The 7,985-nt window shown below is 43.1% G+C and overlaps 1 pseudogene across 1 annotated transcript; it reads right to left on the reverse strand.

Moving 5' to 3' along the window:
- Positions 1 to 329: 329 nt before the first annotated feature.
- On the reverse strand, positions 330 to 5,032 carry LOC147612744 (protein yippee-like At4g27745; annotated as a pseudogene). Its single transcript, XR_015263492.1, has 2 exons — positions 4,884 to 5,032; positions 330 to 699 (listed from the first exon to the last, which is right to left on the reverse strand). The product of XR_015263492.1 is annotated as a protein yippee-like At4g27745 (transcript).
- Positions 5,033 to 7,985: the final 2,953 nt, after the last annotated feature.

The following is a 7,985-nucleotide window of genomic DNA, read 5'->3' on the forward strand; positions in this document are numbered from 1 at the left end:
GTACAAATAACAAGGGTGCTTTAGACATTTAGTATGGATGGGCAGCAGAAAAAGAGGATGGACGGGCAAGACGGCCCAAAAAATAAACAATGGGTGGTGGACATGGATTCATTGCATACTGGACCAGCCAGGTGTGTAAACACTCTCAACTATACAATGGGAGGCCAAACACACTTAGTGTTGGAAGACCTCAATTTTTCTGAGCAAGCTTTAAGGTGATAGTAACGGCTTGATTGCTATGGCACTAGCATCCACATGCAAACAAATCATGTATGATACATGTTCCCTTATTTTTGTGTATGCCAGCCATATAGTAACATGTCAAAGGTGTTTCCAACAATGGAGATTATTTGCAGATTTTTAAACACTTCAAGAGGGGGGTTCCTTCAGCAACAATAGTATTTACAAATGTTCATGGGAAAACCAGCTGAGGATGGAGGGCTATGCTGATGTGAAGAAATATATCACCGATCCTCCCTCGTCACTTTAGCTTTCTCAAGGATGAACTTGCCTTCTTTGTACTTCTGGGCCCTGGCTCTCCTCATAAGCTTTCTCATACTTCCACCCAAGAACCTCATGGCATTGACAGCATAGGACGTCTGCTGCTGTGTGCAGACCCGTCGTGAGTTGCCGATCTTCTTTTGGACCGACCAATACATTGACAAGACTGCCAAGGAGAAATGCCCGCCCATTTCTTCCCTGTGTTTATTGGAGATTTGAGTTCACCGTATAAGAGAAAAACACACTCCTACTCAAAATAGCATGTGTACTTAAGCTCCCTATTTACTTCCACATAATTGTTTAAAGAGTCAGAGAAAAGTACCCATCCCGAGTAGTTTTTAGTGTTTAAATAATTCTTAGCATTAAGAGTGCTAAAAGTACTTGAAAAGCCCAATCACATATGCATTGAGCAAGCAGTTCATTAATGATATATGGTGTGGGATAGTGCAGATCCTCCACCTGAGATGATTTAGGAAAATAATCAAACCAACTGATGGAACAAAAAAGGTGGTGAGTTCAAAGCACAAGCTGGAACTCCTCGTCACATCTGCTGCTGCAAGAACACACACACCCCCGTCCCTAGGCTGGTGCCCCCTGTTAGTGCTGCTTTTGAGTGCCTCCATCTATGAACACTTACAAATGACCCATGACCCAATCCTTGAACCGTGCAAAAGCTTGGTCCTTCTGTGAAAGAAAGTAGACCCACGTGAATCTGGTACACTCATCAACGAGCAACATAAAATAGAGAGATCCTCCCAATGATGGTGTCTGCTGAGGTCCACACAAGTCGGTGTGAATCAACCCCAACGGTTTCGAAGCCTGCCTAGAAGCCTGCTTCGGAAAGGATTCCCTATGCTGCTTACCACGTATGCAAGAACTACAACGTCCTTGCCTACTGCCAACATCTGGCAAGCCAACCACCATCTGGTCTCGGAAGGCTCGCCACAGTGCATCCACATCTAAGTGGCCAAACGAAAGTGCCACAGGTCTCCGACCTGAGAACCTGTCAACGAGGAGAGTGCAGAGAGCTTGTAGATACCATTCTCCACACCGCCTTCCCAAACAACCTGGCCAGTCTCACGGTCCCGTAGAGCAACTGAATGCTCCTCAAATTCCACCCGAAAGCCAGTCTTGCATACTTCATGCACTAACAGAAGATGAAAACCCAGAGCAGGGACATAAAGAACACGGGAAGCATGCTTGCCCCCCTTGTCGTCAGGAATAATCTCCATCCGGCCCTCATTGTGTATCGGAATAGTGGAATCGTCGCCAATAAAAATGTGACCTGACTGCCGTTTCAGATCCAAAAAGAAGTCACGAGACGGAGTCATGTGCCTGGAAGCACCATTGTCAAGAATCCATTCCCGAGTATCCTTTGCAGTGAAGCCAACTGCCTCCTCGCTCGAAGACGACGAAGCATCGGAGTCCATCATCTCTAAGTGCACAAATGCAGGAGTCTTTGCAGTTGAGACTAAAGAATCAGCACTCTTCCCAATCCGCTTAGGACACTTCCTCCAATAGTGACCTTTCTCGCCACAATCATTGCAGGATCGTTCGGCCTTCAGCTTCTCTCGTTCTGAGTCAGGCTTCTTCTCAGAAGACTTCTCCGGTGAAGCCTTCCCTTTGCCCTTGTTGTTGTTTCGGCTTTTCGACCGTTGGCCAGTTAAGGCCTCCGAACCTCCGCCGTGAGGAGGGTTCGTGAAACGTTCCTCCAAGTCCAAGACCATGGACACAAGCTCCTCCCAGGTAATGGTGCTGAGCCTGCCACTCGTAATCAAAGAGGAGTAGAAAGCGGAATACTGAGCAGGCAAGTGGGACAACAAAGTAATGGCCATGTCTTCAGTTGATATCTCCTTCCCAGCATGGAGGACTTCCTGCTGAAGGGCCTACAGCTTGTTAATGTGCTCCCGCATTGTCGATGACTTTGCAGGGTTCATAACCCGCATCTGCACTTCCAAGGAGATCCTCTTCATGGGTGATACCCTGTTATAAAGAGAAGCCAAGTGCTACCATATGCCTCTGGCCAACGTCATATGCTTTACGTGATTGATTACTTGTGGTGTGCAATTGAGGAAAATAAATGACGGGACCCTGGCATTGACACGATCCCACATCTGTGCCTATGCCTCTCGGTCCTTCTTCATCGACAGTAACTCCCCTTCCTCAACTTCCGGCCTAGGAACCCCGATAACGATGAAATCAGCAAGGTCATATGACTCCAGCACAAACTTCATCATAACCTTCCAGATGCCGTAATTGTTCCCGTCCAACTGACGGTCCACTGGGAACGTGGGGAGAGTCGGGATCTTCACATGCTTCTCAGCCATCTCTAGCAAATCTGCCATCGCGGGGATGTAACTGAAAAGGGTGGGTGGGTGGGAAAAAAAACTTTAAACCTGCAAGTGGCTTAGCCCGCCTTCCTCTTGCAACTTCTCTTCACCACGAACAGTCCAAACAGTCCACCAATCCGCAACGTAACTATCCCCCTCTTGCTCAAAAAACTCCCAAGATCTTTCAAGAGCCTAGGGCTTTGATACCATGTCATTTCCGCTGCGTATTTTGACACTTGATAGCAAGTCATATTCAGGTCAACCAGCCCCCTTCAAGCCACTAAAAGTCATAAAAAATGTCACATACAATGTGTTCATACCGTGCCCAATACTTGTCCCAACCATTGGTACATCTCTTGGGCACGGCACCCATAGGGCTGTCTACATTGCTCTAGCCTGCCCATATATAACCTCTAATTTTGCCTCTAAAGCGGCTGCAAGGAATAATCATGTATATACGTGGCACCCAATTATGATGTGCACATGAGATGCAAATTCTTGAGTAACTTGTTGGTAACCATATGCAAACCTCATGGACATGCAAGCAATGTGGTGGGAAGCTACATGCTTGTGAGTATCTTTTGGTCTGGTGAATGGTTGTCACAGGAACACACTTGTTTGCTTTGTTTTCATTTGGTTGTACTTTGAGCAATTAGGTGTAGGCCGGTGGTGAATCCTCAGGCACCCTGATCTTGTACAAGGAAGCAAACTCCTTCTGGTAATCTAACCTTTAGGGGGGAGGTCAGCCCATCTTCAGCCCATAGTGTGGTGTGCTGTGCAATTTCTCTTGTGGTTGTGTTTATATCATGATTAAGTACTCGTAATCTTGTTTACACATTAGATTCCAAGAAACGTGTCTCCCCATTACAACTGATGCATGGGAGTCGAGAACTGCCTTCTAGCCAATGATGTCAATATGATAATTCAAAAGTGCTTTCAAAATTTCTAGGAACCACTAACAAAAACTTTTCAATACCTCCTTTCTTCTCCTCTCCCTTCCTTCCCTCTTCCAATGCCTCTCAAAATCACTTCCCCCACCACCCCTCTCCTCTTCTCCTTTCTTTTCCCCAGCGTGCATCTCCCTTACTGGCATGGCCTTTCCCTGTTTCAGTCCATGAACAGCATTACTTGGAGTGGTACTGAGTTTCTGCAGAGATTGTGCCAGAGCTAACAGCCTTCCTCTTGTAGGCATAGAGGTTTTTCTTCTCAATCACGATCATCATCGAGCACCACACAACCATGTGTGGTAAAGTTGTTCTCCGTCACAGCATCACCCCTTCATCTGCCTAGGGGGTCTGTGCATTGCTATCAATGCACATGACATTTTGCACAGCCTTGTGCCAGGCCTATGTTTTTTTTAGCATCTCTGGACAGCCCTTGAAGAGCTACGTTTTGCACAGCCTCGTGCCAGGCCTAGGTTTTCTTTAGCATCTCTGGACAGCCCTTGAATGGAAGAGCTATTGCAGGTAGTGAGGGTAGTGCTCAAATCTTTGGAAGAGTCATGTGCTAAGTTCGGATGCCAGGCCAAGGCTTCCTCTTCAATCCATGCTAGAGAGGTCACGACCCAAAAAAAAAAAGGGTTGCGACCACCAGCCCATGTCATTGTCAGCAATGGATGGTAATGGCGACGCATGATCCTGCTAGTGATGCCGGTATGTAGAGTTGTGTAAACCCTTGCTAGACCATGGGCTCTCTACCTTCGTCTGCGGCATTTGTGCAGCGACAGTAACTGCGTGCCATCCGGCTCCTCAAAAATTTGCAGTCTCTGGTAAAGGGACATTGGCTGCCATGGGTTTCAAAGATTTCCAACTCATGGTTCTACTAATGGAGAAGCATGGTTCTGCTAATCACTGTGCAGGGTCTCCACCCCAACTGGCAGAGTGGCCCACTTGTGGCGCTCGTACCACCGGTCTGCTGCCTTGAATGATATGTGTAAGTGTGGCATAAAAACATAATGGGCATTCCATTCTTACTCTCAGAATCAAAACTAACCAGCAGTATTAAGATCCAGCAGAAAATTTGATGCTGCGAATTGCGATGATGAGAACCGACCTGGAACGTTTTGGAGATGACATCGTCGTGAGAGGCGACGGGGCTACGGCACTTGCAGCAGCTGTAGAAGACTGCGCCGAAGAATGAATGCGCCATAGCCAGCCGCAGAAAGCCCTGCAAATGATCACGAAGGGTTTGCAGACCCAGACTTGTACGCAACTAATTGTTTCAATTAAATATCAGTAATTTATTCACATTTTAATCAATATATTTAATAACCATGGTGAATAAGTACCCACAACGTTTTTTTTCATTAATTAATTAGTTTGGATTTGTGAGCCACAGGAGGAAAGGTATTTTTTTAAAGGTGCATTTGCTTAAATTTTTATTGAACTTTCTAGAAAACCAGCAGGGCAGATCATTGAATCTTTCCTGAAGTAGCAACTTGCACTTGAACGTGAGCGCCCACCTTCCAGTATGCCGTGTGCATGAGAGTTAGGGTGCGGGAGAGGTAGTCAGCTAGAGTTTCCAAACTCGTAAAGATAGCACGATGTGGCTGTTTATCATCGATCATGAAGCTCAGTGATGAGTCGAGAGAGAGTGAGGGTAGCAAGGAGAGGGAGAGAGAGGGAACGCCAAGAGCAAGCACAAGAGTGGGTAGCTTGACGTCCCCACCATGAAGAGGGGAATCAAGGAGGTGGAGCTCGAGCAAGTTGGAAGCGGGGTAGCAAAAAATGTGTTGGAAGCGGACAATGAGGGAGGTGGAGCTCGAGCAAGTTGGAAGCGGGGCAGCAAAAAATGTGTTGGAAGCGGACAATGAGGGAGGGATGAGATGCAAAAAGGGTGGAGGCGCAGGACTGGGGGCAGGCGGAGAGAGGGAGGGGGGCGCAGCTGCTCAAAAGGGGTAAGGGTGCCAGCATGGAGCATCGGTCTAGTTTGTACTTATGATATGGTAACACAATGTAGAGACCGTCTCTTGCACCGGCACCACACGAAGGAAGGACAGAAGGGAGGACGCGTAGGCATCAGAGAGCCGTGGACAAGCATTAATTCATATACGGTGTAATTTTTGAATATTGTAATATTAATTTGTTTAAATTAATATCATGACATACTAATATTAATTTTTTGAATTGTTAATATTAATTTTTAAAATTTTTAATATTTTGTAATTTTACTAAGTTGTGATTTTTATTATGTTCTTATTTTTGTATGTTGGTAATATAAAATTCTTCAATTCAAATACTCCAGCTTTCTATGTAAGATTTTTTAATAAATAACATGTCTCCTTGGTGATTATCTCTTTCATTTTTGTTTGATTAAGTAATGTATTTTTGAAAGCATATCATTATTTGAAAAATTTCATTGCCTTTGAAAAATTTTATTGCCTTTGCAAGTAATATTTTTTTACGTTTCATTTTTACTTTTTCATTTGTATATTCTTGAAATGTCCTACATTTAGTTTATAAAACTAGTTGTTTTATTTTGAAATCCTAATAAACAAATATTTATTGTAATTTTTTGGATCCTTACCATTATGTTTTATATTAAGATTCTAATTTTTTTTTCAAAGCTCACAATCTTAGTCTAACTTTTTTTTTTCAAAAATTAAAGTTGCACCAACAAAAGAAAATTTAAATATATTAATTAATCAATATATTTAATAATCATGGTGAGATGAGGCTTGATTTGAATTATAGCAAGTTTTTTTGTATTTGGGAACTTTTTCGTGTCTTCGTCTTTGCTAATCGATGTAAAATTATAGTGGCAACTCCAGTTAACCCCAAAGTGGGTTAACAACGTAGTACGATGGAGACACGTCTATGTGATCCCTTTCATAAACAGCAACACTCCCAAAAGAGAAACATAAAGCCACTAGTAGATCTTCTGTCTGAGACACTACCAGTCCAATCAACATGTGTACCCATGTAGTTGTATCTCTCTGCCAACCTCATAGAAAAGTCTATAATCAATAGTGGGCTTTATGTATCTATCTAGCCACATCCAATTGTGGCTTCTTGGGGGCCTACATAAACTCACTCACAAGTCTAACAACATAGCTCAAATTTAGCCTAGCAATGGTCATGTAGATTAAGATACCCTGTACATAGTGGGATTCTCTAAAAGCTCACATGTGTTTGTGGAAAGCTTAGTGTTTTTCTCCAATGGCACTGAAATAGGCTTATAGCCTATCATACCATACTTGGACACAACATGTCCAAAATATACTGCCTGTGTACAACAAAATGCCATTAGGAAATCTTGCCACCTTTATACCAAGAAAATATCCCAGCTCACCCAAATCTTTTCTCTCAAACTTCTCCTACATCATATATATCACCATCACTATCACTAGTGATAATCAAGTCATCCAGATGAATGACTAATAGCATGATCCCTCTATTTGTCTTTTTCACATAATATGAAAAATCTGGATTGGATATTTAAAATCCAATGGTAACAAGATACTCCCCAATCTTGTTTGACCATGCTTTGGGTGCCTGCTTTAAGCCATAAAAAGTATTCCGTAACCTACAAATGTAATGAAGCAACAACTTTAGATTAGGTCTAGGAATATCGCCATGGGCTCAAGTATAAAAGGGGGCTCATGAACCACTATTGTATTTTTTGGACATCTTTTGATATTTGGTCATCTTGACTCTTGGAGCCTCATGACTTTCATACCTTGGCTTGTGGAAGGCTATTTCCATCCTCTTGGTGGGGCAGGTTAAATCACTTAGGCATCATGGTTCTTTGTATGAGATTATCTTCTTAATCTTGTATTATGGAAGGCTATTTCCATCCTCTTGGTGGGAGGTTAACTCACTTAGGCATCATGCTTCTTTGTATGAGATTATCTCCTTAATCTCGTATGGAAGGCTCTTCCCATTCTCTTGGTGGGGCGAACTCACTTAGGCATCATGGTCATTTGTATGAGATTATCTCTTTAATCTTGTATTAATCCATAGTGATTATCCCAAATCTCAACTTTATGATCACTCCATTTCAATTGGTATCAAAGCTCTTGGCTTAGATCCTTGTTTAGAGAGTGATTAGAAGATTAACTATTTTTGAATTATTCTTTATCTAATTTTTAGAATGAATTTTCTTGATCATGAGAGTGATAATCATTTTTGGATTACTATTAATCTAATTTTCTTT

This window comes from Cibotium barometz, chromosome 45, assembly GCF_041138505.1.
Source record: "Cibotium barometz isolate CiBa-2024 chromosome 45, ASM4113850v1, whole genome shotgun sequence".
NCBI lineage: Eukaryota > Viridiplantae > Streptophyta > Polypodiopsida > Cyatheales > Cibotiaceae > Cibotium > Cibotium barometz.